Source organism: Mauremys reevesii, linkage group 4 (assembly GCF_016161935.1).
Source record: "Mauremys reevesii isolate NIE-2019 linkage group 4, ASM1616193v1, whole genome shotgun sequence".
In the NCBI taxonomy this organism is placed as follows: Eukaryota; Metazoa; Chordata; order Testudines; family Geoemydidae; genus Mauremys; species Mauremys reevesii.
The window spans coordinates 88,385,363-88,405,957 of NC_052626.1; the positions used below are offsets into that span (position 1 = coordinate 88,385,363).

The window sequence follows — 20,595 nt, forward strand, 5'->3', positions numbered from 1 at the left end:
CTTATCGGCTTGAGCTTTCCAAACCTCTTTCACCTCCCTTCAAGTTTGCCACCTTTTTTCAGAACAATGACTCCCAGGGCTGCCTCCCTCAAGTCTCACCTCCTGTCTGGAAAACAAGAAGCCAACCCTCCTTCCTGCAGCTTCTTCCTGGTTCCTGACACCTCTCTCACACCCTACCGTCTCCCTCCTAACTGCCCTGAACTCCTTCCTTTAAGTCCTCTCTGAGCCTGGCACACCATAGGTGAGAATAATAGAGCCCCCTCTTGCCCATTAACTCATTAACCCTTTTCTCAGCTCCGAATTTCCTACCATGCCCCTCCTGGAGCAATCACACAGGGCAGTGGACCAGTGCCCCTTAAAGGACCAAGTCATCCTATGACAGAAGAGTAATCTAATAAAGAGATTACAGCTCAGTGATTAGAACACAGGACAGCAAGCATATTTGTAACTCTATCACCAACACCCTACATGACCTTGGGCATCTCACTTGACCTCTCTACAGCTTAATTTCCCCATCTGCTAAACAATGCTTTGAGGAGCCAAGTGTTTTTTTATTCTTGGCAGATGAAATAACACTCAAGACAAAACAGTTGCCAAATCCTGATCTTTTGTATTTGCCTAAAAAATACCATCTTAGCAAACATGCTGCCAGTTTTGCTTTCATTACCAGGTCTACTTTGCCAGAACATGATGAAGAGTCTATGATCCTCAAAAGCTGACCTATTGTCTTCATACATTTTCATTTAGTCCATGAAAGATGCAGCCAATAAATCTATGGTGGTGTTTTGAGCAAAGCAGTGGTTCCAGTCACCTTTGATGTGGTTGAGGAGCATGGTATTCTATGTTCTCCAGCAAGCAATTTTAACACTACTGTCAGTCTCTTGTTTAGGACAGGGAAAGAATGACCTCAGAGTTCCGGCTGCCATGCATGACCATCCCTGCTCATAAACACATTCTGCTCTGCTGTTCCTGGGGGAAAAAAAAGAGCTGTCTTGAAAATTATTGTTATACATGTAAGTAGCATGAGCACATAGATTCTAAGACCAGAAGGGACCATTGTGACCATTTAGTCTGACCTCCTGTATAGCACAGGACATAGAACTTCCCCCAAAATAATTCCTAGATGATATCTTTTAGAAAAACATCCAATCTTGATTTAAAAATTGACAATGATCCACCATGACTCTTGGTAAATTGTTCCAATGATTAACTATGTTCAGTGTTAAAATTACACCTTATTTCCAGGCTGAATTTGTCTAGCTCTAACGTCCAGTCATTGGATTGTGTTATACCTTTCTATGCTAGACTGGAGAACCCATTATTAAATATTTGTTCCCTGGGTAAACACTTATCGACTATAATGAAGTCACCGTAACCTTCTCTTCATTAAGCTACATAGATTGAGCTCCCTGAGTCTATCACTACAGGGCATGTTTTCTAAACTTTTAATCACTCTCTCAACCTTCTCCAGTTTAGCAACATCCTTCTTGAATTGTAGGCCCCAGAACTGGACACTATTCCAGCAATGGTCTCACCAATGCCAAACACAGAGGTAAAATATCCTCACTACTCCCACTTGAGATTCCCATTTATGTATCCCAAGATTGCATTAACCCTTGCAGCCTTTTATTTTATTTAAAGTGCATATTGTTTGCTTGTGCCCAGTTTACAAAGTGATCTAGATCACTCTGAATCCGTGACCTCTTCATTATTTACCACTTCCCCAATTTTTGTGTTATGCAAACTTTATCAGTGATAGTTTTCTTCCAGGCTATTAATAAAGATGTTAAATAGCACAGAGCCAAGAACCAGTCCCTGTGGGACCCCACTGGAAACAGACCCAGTCAATGATGATTCTCTGTTTACAGTTAGATTTTGAGAACTATCAGTCAGCCAGTTTTTAATCCATTTTATATCGTTCTAATTTTTTAATAAAAAATGTCATGCATACCAAGTCAAACACCTCACAGAAGACCAACACCTGATGTAACACAAAACATGATAATTTTTTAATGACATTACATTAGTTTGACACAATCTATTTTCCATAATCCTATGTTGATCTGCATTAATTATATTACACTCCTTTAGTTTATTATTAATCGAGTCTTATATCAGCCACACCATTATCTTGCCCAGGATTGCTGTCAGGCTGTTAGGCTTATATTTAACTGAATCATGCCATTTACTCTTTTTAAAAATTGTCACAACATTAGATTTCTTCCAGTCTTCTGGAAATTCCCTAGTCCTCTAAGACTTATTGAAAATAAATCAGCTCACATGAATTCCTCTCCTCCATTGGAAATGTTCCAGAATTAAAAAAAAACACAAGAAACAAAGGATGGGTAAGATCTGTAAGAGCAAGGCATTCTCTCGCTCATTAATTTAAATGTTTTGTGTGTAATATAGACCTGACATAAGCCTGGTCTACACTTAAAATTTAGGTCAGGGGTGTGAAAAATCCATAGCCCCTGAGCACCACAGCTATTCTGACCTAATGCATAATATGGACACTGCTAAGTCGATAGACAAAATACTTACGTTGTCAAGGAGGTGGAACAGTAATGGGGGAAAAACCTTCCTTTGCTGTAGTCCCAGGGGTGAAAGTAACTTACAGGACTTACCGGTACTGCCGGAGTCCTGAGGGGGCATGGCCTCATCTGGAAGAGGCGTGGCCTCAACTGGAAGAGGCGTGGCCTCAACTGGAAGAGGCGTGGCCTCTCAAGATTTAAAGGCCCTGGGGCACGACTGTGGCTGGGAGCCCCACGGCCTTTAAATCCCCGCCGCGGAAGCTGGTGCGGTCCGGCATGGTGTACTGGCTCTTGCCGGTACGCCGTATCAGACCCTAACGGCTTACTTTCACCTCTGTGTAGTCCACATGGCATAGTTACAGTGGCATCGCTACGGGGATGCTGCTGTAGTGCCCAATATATAGACATGATGATATAACCTGAGACTGGGCTGATACAGTGAAGCAGGGATTTTTCTAATGTCTATAAACAATCAAACAAGCATAGAGTAACCTGCTTACACTGAACTCTGATACACAGGAAGATTAGGTTCAATGTGCAGCTCTACCACAGATTTCCTTGTGTGACGCTGGCAAGTCACTGAAGCCACATTGGTGAGATTTGATGGGATTCTGTTCCCTGACCCAATCAGCATAACTCTTGGAATCAGCTTTCCAGCACGAGTTTGAAATTGGCTGAGCACACGTATTCTCTAATATTTGCTTCAAATTAACCTATATCAGTGAACATCCCTGCCAGAGAGCACATTTGCTAGGAATTTTGTGGACAACCAAAGCAAAAGGAGCTGAAGCAAAGTCCATTTTTGTATCTGAGTGATAAATATACCACAGTTTAAAAAAACAACCCATGCAAAATGGAGAGGAATAGCTATCCTAATACATGAAAGTGTCACATGTGTGTCCTTCTCTCTAAACTTTAATGATGTTTTACCCACAATGATGTAATGGAGGAGTTGTATTTTGGTTGCAAGTAAACACGTAGTCAGCTGGAGTACATCAAATTCTTTAAACTGATTCACAAATGTAACCTTCCCACCATCTAGCCATCATTAATTCCCATGACTGTCACCTTTGCGCCCTCTTGTGTTTTCAGGCGTAATTAGCAAGTAGCTCTTTTGCCTTATCATAACTAGCTAGGGCAGGAAGACAGATTTTCACTGCAGGAGACTGAGCTTTTAGAGTGTTAAATTATAATAATAAACAAGGCAAAAGATCCTACCACACAAGGAGTAGTAGCATACTTTACTGCAGCTTCAAAATAATTACCACTTGCATGGTGTTGTGCAATCATTAACTGACTGATCTTCACAATACCGCCGTTGAGTAGATAATAATCATTACATCCTTTGTACAGTTAGAAAAACAGAGATACAGAGAGTTTACAAAAATCAGAGTTAGGATTAAAATTCAGGTGTATATAGCACACAGTCCTGTGCTCAGACCTCTAGACCAGGGGTCGGCAACCTTTCAGAAGTGGTGTGCCGAGTCTTCATTTATTCACTCTAATTTAAGGTTTCACGTGCCAGTAATACATTTTAATGTTTTTAGAAGGTCTCTTTCTATAAGTCTATAATATATAACTAAACTATTGTTGTATGTAAAGTAAATAAAGTTTTTAAAATGTTTAAGAAGCTTCATTTAAAATTAAATTAAAATGCAGAGCCCTCCAGACCAGTAGCCAGGACCCGGGCAGTGTGAGTGCCGCTGAAAATCAGCTCGTGTGCAGCCTTCGGCACATGTGCCATAGGTTGCCGAACCCCTTTTCTAGACCAGAGGTCTGCAACCCGCGGCTCCGGAGCCGCATGCGGCTCTTCAGCCTCCTTGTTGTGGCTCCTTTCGGCCTTGACAAAAGAAAAAAAAAGAAAGAAAAAAAGAATAACGGTTATTTATTAATTTAATTTTTATTTATATATTATTTTATTTTTGTTTATTTTGTTGCACAGTTATCTTGGAGTTCGAGGTGATACTTTAACATCGAATTTTTAAAAAGTTTTATAATTTGTCAATTAAAATATGCGTCACATCCACATCTATAGCCCTCGCCTTTACCTGCAGGCGGCTTCTTGAGTGTGCGACCCCCGCGGAAAGCTAACCATGAATACATCCCAAAAAAGAAAAATCTCAGAAGAAAATAGAGAGTTTAATTCTGCATGGACAGATTCCTTTGCCTTCACTGCCAACGATGCTGGCTTACCTGTGTGCTTGATATGTGGCGAGAAATTAGCAAACAACAAAAAATGTAACGTTGAAAGACATTTTCAAAACAAGCACTCAGCATTTTCTGAAAAGTACCCAACTGAAGATGGGCAAAAGAGAGCGATTTCGGAACTACTACGGAAAGTTGAGCAGAGCAAACATACTTTCAAGAAGTGGATCAACTCTCCAAACTCAACTACAGCTGCTAGTTTTGTGGCAGCTCATGAGATCGTAAGGAGGGGGAAGCCGTTCACAGACGGAGAATACATGAAAGAATCGTTCATAAAAATATCAGAGCATCTATTCTCCGAATTCAAAAACAAACAGGAAATTATTCAGAAAATTAAAGAAATGCCTCTCTCTGCAAAGACCGTCAAGGACAGGACCATTAAAATGGCAACAAACATCACCAGTAAGCAAATTGATGACATCAATTCAGCTCAAGCATATTCAATTGCCTGTGATGAGTCAAGTGATGTAAACGATATTGAGCAGACAGCACTGTTATGCAGATATGTGAACTCTGATGGGAAGAACTGATTGAACTCATACCGCTAAAGGGCCAAACGCGGGGACAGGACATTTGTGAGGCTGTTTTGAGTTGTCTAAAAGCCAAAGGAATAAACACCACTCACCTGGTGTCAGTGTCTACTGATGGTGCACCCAGTATGAGAGGAGCACAGAAGGGCTTTGTGAATTTACTTCAAAAGTCGCTGGATCAAGAGCTGATGATGTTTCACTGCATCTTGCACCAAGAAGCACTGTGCGCTCAAACATTCCCCCCTGAATGTGTGGAAGTGATGAACCTCGTTATTAAGATAGTGAACAAAATAATTGCAAACGGGTTAAACCACCGACAGTTTTGTTCATGGTTAGATGAAGTCAAGAGCGCATATTTGGATCTCCTGCTGCACAACAGAGTTCGGTGGCTGTCAAGGGGAGACGTGCTGAAACGCTTCGCTGCTTGTCTGGAACATGTGAAAACCTTCTTGGAAAGCAAAGGCCTCAGCTATCCCGAACTGGGAGACCTCAATTGGCTGGAAAAGTTTTATTTCATGGTGGATATGACAAGTCACTTAAACACGCTGAATAAAAATCTCCAGGGAAAGGGAAGCACGGCCCTGCAGTTGCTGGAGCATGTTCTGGCGTCTGAGCGCAAGATGACAGTGTTTGCCAGAGATGTACAGAGAGGTACACTCTCTCACTTCCCCTCCCTGAGAGAGTTCAAAGAAGAGAACAAGCACATAAATTGTGATTATTTACACCGTGCAATTATGGCAATGCAAGCTGCATTTGGAGAAAGATTCAGCAAGTTCAGAAAGGAAAAAAACACTCTGTCCTTCCCTGTCACACCGCTGGACATCGACCCATCCCTGCTGAACATATCCGCATTCACAGGGATAAGTCAGCCCGATCTTGAAATTGAACTGGCCGACATAGCGGATAAAGACTTATGGGTGTCCAAGTTCAAAAGCCTGACAGCGGATCTCGAAGAAGTCGCCCATCAGAAGGCCACTCTCGCTAAAGAGCACAAATGGAATGAAACTCGAAGAGGATGAGAGCACACTGAAATGGACTTGTCAAAAAACGTTCCTAATTTTATGTTTACTTTTTTAAAACTGCTAAGCTGCAACTATATGTTTTTTTATATTAAAGTGGGCTACATTTTATTTTAATTTTACACAAATACGGGAAGGACTCAAAAAGGCCTGCATAGTTCAGTGTTTAATTTATTTCAAAGTAGGCCTACGCACGCACACTGCACTTCTGTTTGTTGTATTCTGTTGTTGTAACAGGTAAAATTAAAAAAAGATTACAACTTTTGAAAGTTTATAAGCAGTGTTATGTTTTGCGGCTCCAGACTATTTTTCTTTAATGGAAGAGGGGGCAAAATGGCTCTTTTGATAGTAAAGGTTGCCGACCCCTGTTCTAGACTATATGTGCTTGAAGTAAGTAGGAAGAGAGAGAGGCAGCAGCGCAAATGAGCCATACCAGTGGAAAGAAAAATACAATCACTGGATATCCCAAGACTTAAATGGTTCAGTTTTATATCTGCAGGGCAGACATAATTTCAGACAGTGCTTACTGGGACCTGGATATGGCAATAATCTTGTTTTACTTTTTAACCCGTTTAGATTCAGTCTGACAGCACTTGAGCCCAGTAACTCTTCACAGGAGGTTACTGATCTTCTGTTTGAACAAATTAATTGTGGTACTTTGTTTTGAGTGAGTAACAATGTTTGATGTCAATTTCCTTGTTAAATATGGTTATCCCTGCAGGTATGTACTTTTTCCTATAAGTGAAACTGTATCAACATAAACTCATCTTTTTGTCTCTTATGCTAAGATGCACAAGTGCACACACACAAAATGTTGACTACTGAAGTTTGAGAATATGAGTTTTGAGCTGAAAGGGCAACAGAAATTACCTTTCAATGTCCTTAAGATTATTTGAGTTGTGTAGAATGAACATCTCCATGAGAGATAGAAAGTGTGCTGTGATGAAGTAACTAAGCTAGCGGGTAAGCAAGAAAGCTAGCTGGGCGTGCCAGAAAGCAGTTGGGTGGGTTAGGTACATTAATGTCAATGCTCACTGAGGTGAACATTCTTAAAATGTTTGCTGGTGCTGTGCATCCTGTGCTGGAAAAATGTGCTCTTCTGTTTTGTTTTTAGAGACTCTTGTATTAATGTGACTTCCAGATGTTTCAACTATGGCCCCTCTCAGTGTGAAAACATGCTGGGCAGGAATCAGTCCCTGGTCCTGATTTCCAGCTTCCGGGCAATCAGACTATATTGATGTTGGCTCATGAGCCAGATGACTTGCTGTCAAGTCAAATTAAGAATGCAAAAAAACAAAAAACAAGAACCCAACAAAGCAGTGCATTAGCCTGTCAATTTGTTCAGTCAATGATCGCATTCATATCCCATAAGCCAGAAAAGAGCAGCTGTGTTTACATCCTCATAGTCTGCCCTCCCCATTCTAATTAATTCATGGCCTGTTGATCACCCTCTGAATACAGTACAGTATCATTGAGAGGAGCATGGATCCATGTAATTATAATGCAGATCCAGAATCCAGCACACAATGGACAATGAAGGAGTCCATGGGTCAGATTCTGCCCTTACTTTTGGAAAAATGTTTCAATGGGAGTTAAAGGTTACTCACTGCCTCCTGGGGTGCTCAACAGCTTGCAACATCAAGCCCTCTCACTCCATGAAAACCCAATGAAATCAATGGGGTTGCACAGCGACATAGTTGGTGGAGAATTTGGCTCAAGAACTTGTTTGGATTGGAACATATTACATTTATGCAGTACCCATCACCCTCATATCTAGGTAGCTAACAGCAACCAAAATTAAGCAAGGGGAGTTACCCGGTTCCACAGCCTAGCACATCACCCCATCAGTACTATGTCTACAATATCTCTTTCTTGCAAAAATCACCCTAGTTTTCTAGAGACTAACACATTTATTTGGGCATAAGCTTTCGTGGGCTCAAACCAACTTCATCAGGTGGGTTTTAGCCCATGAAAGTTTATGCCCAAATAAATTTGTTAGTCTCTAAGGTGCCACAAGGACTCCTCATTTTTTTGCTGTTACAGACTAACACAGCTACCACTGAAACCTAGTTTTCTAAATTCAGAACAATTTTTGCCCTTTACAATGACTCTTTATTATATAACCAAATCTTCTCCTGCTTAAAGCAAGATTCTATCTGATGTGTGCCGAATTCTCCATGATGTTTTTAAATTAGAATGCTGATATGGAGAATATTGCACTACGCTTATCAGTCGGGAAAAATATGCTTGTGATTATCTCATCTGGCCACAGCATGGTGCTGCTGTTTATAAAAATTGCCCTCAATAAAAATTCATCCAACAATTACATGACCTTTGGAGATGGACAGTTGTTCACAAGAGTTCTGGGTAGTTCTTGAGAGCTCTCATGTGACTGATAGTTACTATTTCCTATGTTTTAGACTGAGTCTGATCTCAGCTGTGCATTAGGGCTTGTGATAAAGCGTAAGAATGGAGACAAGGGTCCTGGCTAGTGTCACATAATAGTATTTTAGGTGAGATTATTAACAAACTAAACAATTGATCTATGCTGTGAATGTGAATTTGGAATAATTCTTGATAATAAGCAGGGTCAATTCAATTCCCTCTTCACCACTCGAGGGCATGCATTTCGCTATTGCAGTTCAGTATCAGCCTAGTTACGCCACAAAAGAATATTGTGGGTCTAATGTCGCACTACATTACAGCTGTGCGCACACACACACACACACACTGGAATTCCTCCCTGAGGAATTAGGGCCCCAATTCAGCAAGGCATTTAAGCACATGCCTAACTGTAAATACATGAGTAATCTCATTGAAGTCAGCGGCATTACTCATTTATTTAAAGTTGGGCATGTGGTTAAGTAAATTGCTGAAGGTACCCTGAGAAGGAAAGCAACATTTTCCTTCATCTTCCTTGAGATGACGACAAGTCAGATTTCAAGCACATATTGTTTCTGAACTCACATTTGAAAGATTACATAATCCAAATACTTTGATGAATTTTTTCTTACTTTGACAAAACCAGGACATGAAGACATGCAGGAAACTGTTGCACTGGATCAGAAAAATGGCAGTTCAATTAAAAAATAGTTTATGAGAAGCAGAAAATAGACAGTTTATTTTTTTCAGATAGGAAAGTCAAGCTATGTATTTGTAGGCATTTCTACGGTGGTCACCACTGTGGCAGATGAGAGTATGAGATGTGCCAGGTGCTCTAGTATAAATCTAAAATGAGCAGATGCTGAGAGAGGAAAAATTGATTTGATTCAAATATTTAGATTCAGAGCAGCTTTGTGCTAAGTTGCTTATTGCTAGATGGGCTTTTCTGATGTGAAAGCAGACCAGCTGATCATACAGTTCTACTTCTTTGATACCTTTTCAATATTCATTGTTCCTATTATTTGTATTGTGGGAGAGCCTGGGGATCCCAATGAGAGATAGTGCTAAGTGATGCACCAAGAGAAAACAAAAAGGCAGTCCCTGCCCTGAGGAGCTTACAGTCTGAGTAACTAATCTAACCAATAACCTTTTCAGTGTAACAACTGTGCCTACCACAGGCTGGGAGGAAGAACAATGATGTCTATAAATCAGGGCTGGCACCTTAAAGTTTCCTGTTGGTTTCTCAGGGCGCTGACACACTGCAGCAGACAATTCTGCCAAGTTCCTTCTTTGCTGGGAACAGCTAATAGAATTTAGTTCATTTTAACAATTATTTCATGGAGCCACTGGGTCTGCTCCTGCTTCCTTTGAAGTCAGTGGCAAATCTCTCTCTAGTCTAAATTCTCTCCTGCACTAGGCTACATGTGGCACAGGATAGGAAGGGGGAGGGGGAGACATCTAGGAACAAGCTACACCTCCCTGACATTCAGTGCCATAATGAGGGCAAGGCAAGTGAGGCACTTGCCTCGGGCACGGAAGGTGAGGGGCGCAGAAAATCTCTCCTTCGGCAGCAATTCCTTCCCTCCGAGAGGGACTGAGGGACCCGCCGCCGAATTGCTGCCGGTCATCGGCAAGGGAGAGGGGCGGCACATCCATCTCTTCAGCAGAAATTCGGCAGCAGGTCCCTCAGTCCCTCTCGGAGGGAAGGACCTGCTGCCGAATTGCCGCCGAAGAACAGCGGCAATTTGGCGGCAGGTCCTTCCCTCTGAGAGGAACCCGCCGCCGAAGAGCCAGATGTGCCACCCGTGCCTTGCCTCAGGCACAAAAATCCCTAGTTATAGCTCTGCTGACATTCATGGTGCACGGCATCCTTCCTGTCCCATCTTCGTGTCAGAGCAGCTTAGGAGCTGTTCTAATTTACGCCAAGTTACTATGCTCTCTTTGGGGTCACATGCCAGATGAGAATTGGGGTAGCAATGGTGCACTCTGCCCTGTCACCTCCAAGGTCCAAGGGCTTTTAAAAAAATCTTTCCGTTCCCAAAATTATATTGGTTCTTTAAGGCCATAAAGATATGGGGTTGGGAGGGGGGAGAACAGCTATAAATAAATCTAGCTATATGCACCCTTTGCATAAGTAGCAGGAATATAGTTTTATAGCCGTAACTGATATGTGAAATGTGTACTAGCAGCCTGGCACAAAGTTTAATTTCTGCAGTTAAGCACAAGACAGGGAAGGTGAAATAAACTACAGTGAAAGCGGTGTTATCCGGAACTTTACCAACCAGTAACCTCTAGAAACCAGTATTTCTGATATCCATTAAAAGTCCGGTTGGCGCAAGGCTGGCAGGCTCCCTACATGGCTCAATGTGGCTCCCCAGAAGTGGCGACATGTCCCTGCTGCTTCTAGGTGGAGGAACGGCCATAGGGCTCCGTGCACTGCCCCTGCCCCACCCCGAGCACTGGCTCCGCAGCTCCCATTGGCCTGGAACCGTGGGGAAGGAAGGGAGGAGGAGGTGCTGATCTGCAGGACCTGCCAGCAGGCGGGAGGCGCTGGGTGGGGGGGAGCTAATAGAGGGGCTGCTGGTGGATGCCCAGCCTCAGAGCACCCCTGGAATTGGTGCCTATGTAACACTTAGTTAACCAGAATTTGACTTACCAGCACCCACCATTCTCCCAACATGCCGGATAAAAAACCTTTGACTGTATATGGCTTTACATTGCTTCAGCGGGTTTGGCAGTCTGGCCCTTAGAAGACTTTGCATCTCCTGAAAATATTGTGCAGGTACAATGATCATGCATCATCCTATTTGTTTTGTTTTATCCATCCATACGTGAACTTTTATCATTCCCATCACTATGGTATCTGAGTGTCCTTTGGGACAAGCTTAGACTATATGAGGAGAGGAGGTATGGTATAAGCTTCTGTACTGTCTTTATAGAGTAAGACTCCAAAAGACTTTTCAGAACTTTCAAAGCCACATGGCCAGCCTCCTGCCCTCAATTAATGTGGCTACATGGAGGAGTGGAGTGGCACTGGTTTCATTGTAGTCCCCAAAACCATCCGTCTGGCATAGATCAGGATGACTCTGGGCAAGCTGCAGGGAATGCATGGTAGAATGCATCTTGTGCTGCTCCAAAATAGAGCAATAGGCACCATTTCTAAAATTCAGAGATGCGAAGCCAAAAGGGACCATTGTGATCATCTAGTCTGACCTATAAAACACAGGCCATAGAAGTTCTCCAAAATAATTCCTACAGCAGATCTTTTAGAACAAAAAAACCCATCCAATCTTGATTTTAAAAGTGCCAATGATGGGAAATCTACCACAACCCTTGGTAAATTGTTCCAATGGTTAATTACTCTCAGCATTAAAAATGTATCCTGTAGTTCCTATCTAAATGTGCTTAGCTTCAATTTCCAGCTCTTGGATCATGGTATCTTTCTCGACCAGGTGAAGAGCCCATTTTTAAATATTTATTCCCCATGTAGGTACTTACAGACTGTACTCAGGTCACCCCTTAACCTTTCCTTTGTTAAGGTAAACAGATAGAGCTCCCTGAGTCTATTACTATAAGGCAAGTTTTCTAATCCTTTAATCATTCTTGTGGCTCTTCTCTGAACCCTCTCCAGTTCAATGACAACCCTCTTGAACGGTGGGCACCAAAACTAGACATAGTGGTTGCATCAGTGCCAGATACAAAGGTAAAATAACCTCTCTAGTCCTACATGAGATTTCCAAAATATGTCCCACCTATTGATGCAAACACACTGTAGAGCTGGGGTCCAGGACACAGCACTTAATCAGCCAAGCACAGTTTCTCAAGGATATTGAGCACTGGTAGGCATGATGTCCAGACTTCCCATGAGCATCCTACCTTTCTACTTCTGCCCCCAGCATCCCTGTAGAACACAGGACAGATTTGGATTCTCTGGCTCTGTTCTGTTCCCTTTGCATGACTTGGGTGGGACAAATGGACCAGAGACTGGCCACAAAATCCTAGTGACTAAACACATATTTTCATTTCCTATGGTGTTCATGCTGTTATGTTTTCTGAGGTCTGGGAAACTTACGGAATGACAAACTCTCATAGCTTTCCTTAAAGCCTGTCTCCAGGATCATCAACCAGAAAAACATAAACTGATGAGGACTAACTTGTAGTTAAAACACTTTTTCAGCTAATTACCTAGGGCTGTGTGAATGAAATGAGCTTTTGACTTAGAGAAAAAAATTATTTCATGATCACTTGTTGAGACATTCCACCATCAAATGTTCCCTGACTCTGTTTTCAGGATCACAGTGGGAAATCATGCTGGCATCAAATGATAGCATTCTGTAAGAGTATTCATCCTCTCTGTTTTTTACAGACTTTTCTGCCTGGTATGTTGTGAAGTGTAAACTTACTTAACTAGTCTGGCTTAAGGGGCTCACCAAACACTACCATCTTTTAGTCCTTCATCTGATGAGAAAGCAAAACTATTAGACTCAGTCTGTACTTTAGCTTTCTGTCTTTTCCCTTCAATTAAAGCAATGTGTCAAAGCATGTTATAGAATTATTTATTCTCTTTTTTGTAGGAATATTGATTAAGTGGTTTTTGCACTTCCTGAAAGGTCAAGAGACTGAAACACAATATTCTAAGTCTGCATTAGTCTGAATCTTGCTCCATACAACTAAGAGCGGCATCTTGCAAATTCCAACCTAATTTGGAAGTCAATGAGCACAAAACTGGGTCCATATTCTCAGCACAGAGAACTCAGTGGGCGCCTTGTTCTGTGTTTTACATCGTTTGCTAGCTTTATGCCTTCTTCTGCTCCCCTGACTGATAACTATGCCAATTGATAGTGAACTGTGTGTTTATTCAATAATATCAACTCATTATGGACTAAGTGGATTGATCTAACCAGAAGCATTCACAGCAGTACCTAGCCCTGGTTTGGAGGGGAAGGGTATTGTTAGGAGAAATACAAGTATATCCTCCAATTCACTGACATCTTCTCCACTAGATGATACACAATCAATTAGATATACAGCAGCTCAGCCCTCTATGTCACATCAGCATCTGAAAGTGGAGATCCTAGTGCCATTACAATTGGGGCCAACGTTTGGACTCAAAATTGTGATGGTGTTAGGCTCTGGGATTTTGGATAACTGTACCCAGTATAAATATTAGGGTCTTGATCCTGCAAAGGATCTGTGCACACTGAATACACAACCATTATGTATACACATGTATGTATACACACAATATATAGTTGCTACCAAGGTGCAAAATTCTGTTGTAGTTCATCTTTTCAGACATAAAATGACATGTACAGAAGGTTTTAATAATATTTGTTACATTTTGTGGGAGTTGTGAATAATTATATATGTTAGCTATCAAATGCTAATTACTCACATTATAAAAATTATTTTATGAAATTCAATTTTATATATATATATATATTATATAGATAGGTGTGTGTGTGTGTGTGCGCACCAAACATAATTATGTGAAATTTAACATTATTAAAATATATTATAATTTCTTATTGGCTATAGTTTTAACTAAATTGGCAGCTGTTGTAATAATGAAGAATTTATATTAACTTAAATGTAATCACTTGTTCCTTCTTCCCATTTCTCTGTAACTTAGTTGGGACCTATATTATATGACATGGACAATAGCAATGTGTTCTTCTGTATTAAGATAATTGTATCTGACACATCATGTTTATTTCAAATTTCCTAAAGCACTGTCACCTTAGTGGCAAGGTTACAATGTACTGTAGGGGTGGACTGGTAGAGGCATTTAAATAAATGTTTTAACTTAAATTTAATCGCTAATTTCAGGGAGGGTGTTTGATTTTTTTTTCCCAAAGAATATATTTCCTGTGGTGTTCATGCTGTTACGTTTTCTGAGGTTTTCATCCTTTTGCATCTAAGTGACACTTTCCAATACATGATGATGACACCCTAATATATGGAGGATAATAAATAGTAATAATGTTATGTATATCAGTGATGGTCATACAGGACCCAGGCTCCATAAGAGCAAGGCCACAGAAAGACCTTGCTCTGTGACCTTGACAAAGTAATTTGACTGCTTTGGCCTCAGTTTCCCTATCTATAAATTGAAGATATTATTTACTATACCTATAGGGAGGCTTAACTAGACCCTGTCTCAGCATTTATGCATATTATATATATATTACACACACACACATATACACACCAAGCTAGCCTCCTTCTAGTACATCGTTACCACAGTATATAGTCACACAATAGCATCATATAAAGACATAATTTACAGCAGTACATCATATGTTAAATGACATTGTATAACAACAACAAAATATACAGCAGTGCCTTTTACAATGTACCTGAACACAGTTGGGCTAAATGTTAGTTAGAAGTAGCATCAGACGTGAACTTTTCATAGTATTACTTTTCCATACAGTACAGACTCAACATGGGACAATGTACTTAAATAGCGGAAAATAACCAAATACAGGACTACAACTAAGGCTTTGTCTACACTGGAATTTTGTCGGCAAAACTTTTGTCGTTCAGATGTGTTAAAAAAAACATACACCCCCAAATGACAAAAGTTTTACTAATGAAAAGCACTGATGTGAACAGCACTTTGTCAGCAGGAGCGCTCTCCTGCTGACAAAGCTGCTGCTGTTGGGGGTAGACGTTTTTTGTCAGCTGGAGAGCTCTCTCCCGCTGACAAACAGCTACACTGTGCGCCTTTTAGCAAAAAGTGGATAGTGTATACAAAGCCTAAATGTAGTGAAACAAGAAGCTGGGCTCCTGCCCCCTGGCAGAGTCAGGGTTGCTGAGATGTGAACTAGGAACTAGTGACTGCCATAATTATTTTGCTCATTCTGACTGAAATATCTGATTTAAACCCCTTCTACTTTATTGTGAGTTGCAGGTTGGGCTATACATTATTGGAAAGGCAATTTTCTCTAAGCCTTCTGTTTGACTTCTAAGGCACATGGCATTAATGATCTCCATGAAGCTAAATATACATGCAAACAATGTTAAGGTGTTTGGATAAATTTGCTAGGATATTATTAATTTTAAAGGATAAATTAAAACAGTAGGAGCAGATTCAATTGATTTATACAATGAGCTATATTTATTTTAAATATCCTGTGTTCACTTCTTTACTAGTTAAGCATTAATGTAAAACATGCTTTTAACTGCACACAGTATGAGGAACTTTGAGTCAAAAACAACTTGCAGGTGAATTTTTCCTTCAGTTAGGAGCTGGATGGAATTCACACCTTGAGGTTTACTTTGAGTTTTGGTTTCTAAACACTCAAAAGCCTATCACAACCACCGGGCTTTCAGGCACTGGCAAATCCCCACAACAAACTAAGAAGGGTCAAGAGTGCAGCCAAAATATGAGCCAGACTAGTAGAGCTGACAACTGGGCTCTCATTCCTGTGGGTGGATGAGACTGAATGCATGACAAAGATGACATACTATTCATTCCAGGGCCAGGCCAAGCATTGTACTGGGAATTCAGAACACCTATATCTGTAGGGCAAGCCTGACCCAAATCCCACTGACTTCAACTGAAGCTGCATCTAGTGGGCCTGGTTTACTCTGGTCTTTCAAACTGCATTGTGCTTGTTGTTGTTGTTTTTAATCTTGATTTACAGAACTGCAAGCTTCATATGCATAGACAGATCACTTGACACACCAAAATTCAGCTCTCTCTGATGGACCATCGTTTTTAGCAGTGCTAGTAATACTGAGCAACAGTTTAAGAACAGAAAGTAAAGACTACTACCTCATCCAATAAAGTCAGGGGAGAATTTTGATACACAGAATATACTGGTCAGAATACTGAAGTACCAACCCTACTTTAGATGAAAGGACTGGGAAGGACTTCCAAGACCGAGGAGTCTCCCACGTATATGAATGCTAAATATAAATTATTAGAAAACCATTTGTAACTTCCAAGTGCTTTCTTAGTGATCTTTAGTCTTTTTTTAATGTTAAACTTTTGTATTATATTCAAGATTTTATACCTTGGAACACCTTGCTAGGATAAAAACTACAAACTATTTTAAAGTTTGATCAATTACTTTGGAAAGAAACTCATAAAACCAGATAAGTAAGTGTACCCCAGAACCACAAATAGCTTAGATTCCAAGCTAGGTTGGCTACAGTCCACATCTGTGATTTCAAATTCTGGGCAGCCAGGGATGGATGGGTCCAGTGCCTATTGTAAGTTAGAAGAGCCCAGAGACTGTTCTACCTTACATCAGGCTGCCCATGGACCCAAGGGACTACACTGGCAGACAAAAACAGCTAGAGCACCATCAAGCGGACTCAGCTACATCTCTTTTTTCCTAGCCTTGGGGCCAAGAGGAGTATTTACAGAGTTGCTACCCTGCTCTTCTCTGGGCTTCCCCTTACACAAGAGAATATCTTATATTGTCAGTTAAGCAATCTCTATGGCTGCTTTGTGCTACCAAAGTGGTGTAATGCAGCTGAAGAGATGCCAGAACCTGTCTGGAAAGAGACATGCAGGAGAATCAGATTTTCAGAGCTGAAGGTTAAAACAAGTGTGCTGTGTATTTGAGTTCAGAATTGATACCACAGAAAGTGCTCTACAAAATTTGAAAATTGCAATGGAGGTGCAATAATTTTGCTGACTAGCCGCATTGGTAAGTTCAGTTTTATGTATTCACTGACAGAGAAAAATCTATTAGGTTTGCCCATATGAAATTTTAATAATGTCTTAGGTCAGAATGTAGCAAATCTGGTAAGATATTCCCTTGGATAGTTGAGAGATTAAAGGGATGACTATCCTTTAATATTCTCCACTCCAACTTCCTCTCCCTCCCAGAAATGCACACCCAGAAACACAATCCTGTGCCATATCATTTAATTAAAGCTGGATTTTATCAATTTTCTCAACCACATTACTGAAGAGCTCGGCTTCATTTTCAAAGACAACATCAAACAGCTCAGGGTTTAAAATGTTGGTTTTAAAGTAATTTATCAAAAGGAAAATAGTGTCTAAAACATATTTAAACAAATGAAAAAAGGGCAAACAAAATGAAATGACAAGTGCTGGAAAATTTCAACACAAAGAAGACTAGAAATTCCATTTTAGGACATTGGCTAACAGTGTAGCACTGAAGCTAGAGACATTCCATGGTTTAAATTAAAGCTCTCTGTGCCAAATTCTGCTCTCTGTTACATCAGGGTAAATGTAACTTCAACTGAGTTACTCCGCATTTACACCTGTTGAATTGGCCCTTACCCTTTCAAGAGAACTACGATGCTATCACTGCAGAATCTAAATGAACCTAGCAACAACTGTGTCTTTACACAGTGAACAACTGATGGCTAGGAGTAATGGCTCAACTTCTAAACATAAACAGGAATTAGTGAGGTGGGAAAGAACAAATAAACACATCACACCAGTGGAGTTCTTGCCCACATGGTCAGCCACTGTCAGAGACACAAAGGTAAAGACAAAGAACCTCAGGTACGCATGACTTCTCAACATGCAGTTTAGCACGATGGCCCTAAACTGACAAAAAACTGTATTGAAGGCAAGTTCTGTAACACAACAAACTAAGTATCTATAATTTGCCCTTTCCTTCTTAAAAAAACTCAAGAAAACTCCCTCGGGCACTCTGAGGGTTCATCTAGTTTCACAATTTTTCAGCGTCTACTTTCCCCTGATTGGTTTGGTTGGGTTTTCCTGGGAGGTCTGGGGAAGTTCCTTTATGGCTTTCTTATCAATGCCTGATCCTAGATCATCAACATGCACCTAATTACAGGGGTTCTCAAACTGGGGGTCAGGACCCCTCAGGGAGTTGCGAGGTTATTACATTGGGGGCTGTGAGCTGTCAACATCCACCGCAATCCCGCTTTGTCTCCAGCATTTATAATGGTGTTAAATATATAATATATAACATGTTTTTAATTTATAAGAGGGGGTTGCACTCAGAGACTTGCTATGTGAAAGCAAGTACCTGTAGGAGAACACTTCAACCTCCCTGGCCACACAATAGCAGATCTTAAGGTGGCCATCCTCCAGCAAAAAAACGTTAAGACCAGACTTCTAAGAGAAACTGCTGAGCTTCAGTTCATTTGCAAATTTGACACCATCAGTTTAGGATTAAACAAAGACTGTGAATGGCTTGCCAACTACAGAACCAGTTTCTCCTCCCTTGGTTTTCACACCTCAACTGCTAGAACAGGGCCTCATCCTCCCTGATTGATCTAACCTCATTATCTCTAGCTTGCTTCTTGCTTGCTTATATTTACCTGCCCCTGGAAATTTCCACTCTTGCATCCGACAAAGTGGGCATTCACCCACGAAAGCTCATGCTGCAAAACGTCTGTTAGTCTATAAGGTGCCACTGGATTCTTTGCTGCTTTTACAGAACCAGACTAACATGGCTACCTCTCTGATATGTGAAAGTGGTCACCAGTAAAAAAGTTTGAGAGCCACTGACCTAATACAAACTAGGTGGCAACAACTCAGAGTGTGGTTTTTTACTCCCCCCATGCCTTCTTTTGTTATCAAGCAACATGACAGTTCCTCATCGGAACTTGAAACTCAGGCATTAGATAGCAGTGGGACTAAGCAGAAATTTGGTAAATACATTAGTGAACATCTTACTAACTCAAGCCCCACCCCAGGGAATCACTGTTAGCTACCTTAGACATACAACAGGGTTACATTTTTCAATCAAAATTATTTTTTGGAGAAAAATGGAGATTCAGCAACATTGAAACCTCATACAAATTTGTGTCAATTTTGCCAATGTTCCTTTAGGGGAAAAAAACAACTAAAAAAATTTCTGAGAAAATCAAAATGTTTCATTTTGACATTTTCTAAACAAAATATTTTGATTTTCAGTTAAAAACAACTTTTGTTTAAAGGGGTTCTTTAATTTTATTTTTAAAAATTCAAAACTTTAAAAATACTCAAAATCAAACAAAACATTTCAGGCCAAAACAATTTTTTGACTTTTTAATTTGCTGAAAATGTTAAACATTTTCATTGTTGGTCTAGCCTGAAATGAAGAATTTTTTTTTCGTTTTTTTCAATAACAAAAAAATCTATTATTTACCCAGTTCTACTTTGGGTTCTTCTCAATGGAAATTATAGTTGGAGTCTCCTTTAGGTACTCTGCCATTCTGAGCTTGTTTTGTATAAACTAAGATTCTGTATTAAGATAAAGAACTAGTAGCTTTACTGAGTGTCTCCAGTTTGGTTACTATCTATTACTATAGCTAGTATACCATACAATCTATTATACTATTATCTATACTATAGATAACGTCATGGCAAACCTGGTGGCTGAACTTTGTGACTTTGTCCTCACCCACAACTATTTCAGATTTGGGGACAATTTATACCTTCAAGTCAGGACACTGCTATTGGTACCCGCATGGCCCCACAGTATGCCAACATGTTTATGGCTGACTTAGAACAACGCTTCCTCAGCTTTCATTCCCTAGCTCCCCTACTTTACTTGCGCTACATTGATGACATCTTCATCATCTGGACCCATGGGAAGGAGGCCCTTCAGGAATTCCACCAGGATTTCAACAATTTCCACCCCTCCATCAACCTCAGTCGGGACCAGCCCACACAAGAGATCCACTTCCTAGACACTACAGTGCAAATAAGCGATGGTCACATAAACACCACCCTATACCAGAAACCCACTAACCGCTATACTTATCTACATGCCTCCAGCTTTCATCCAGACCACATCACACGATCCATTGTCTACAGCCAAGCTGTAAGATACAACTGCATTTGCTCCAATCCCTCAGACATTGACAAACACCTACAGGATCTCTATCAAGCATTCTTAAAACTACAATGCCCACCCGCGGAAGTGAAGAAACATACAGAGCCAGTAGGGTACCCAGAAGTCACCTACTATAGGACAG

General features: G+C 40.7%; 1 long non-coding RNA gene across 2 annotated transcripts in view; it reads right to left on the reverse strand.

Annotated features, from left to right (window-relative positions):
• Positions 1–606: 606 nt before the first annotated feature.
• The window catches only part of LOC120405316, a 49,708-nt gene continuing 29,719 nt past the window's right edge, over positions 607–20,595 (reverse strand). For both annotated transcript variants that reach the window (XR_005598489.1, XR_005598488.1), the window contains one exon: positions 607–969. This is a non-coding gene — a long non-coding RNA (uncharacterized LOC120405316). The remainder of the gene's footprint in view (positions 970–20,595) is intronic.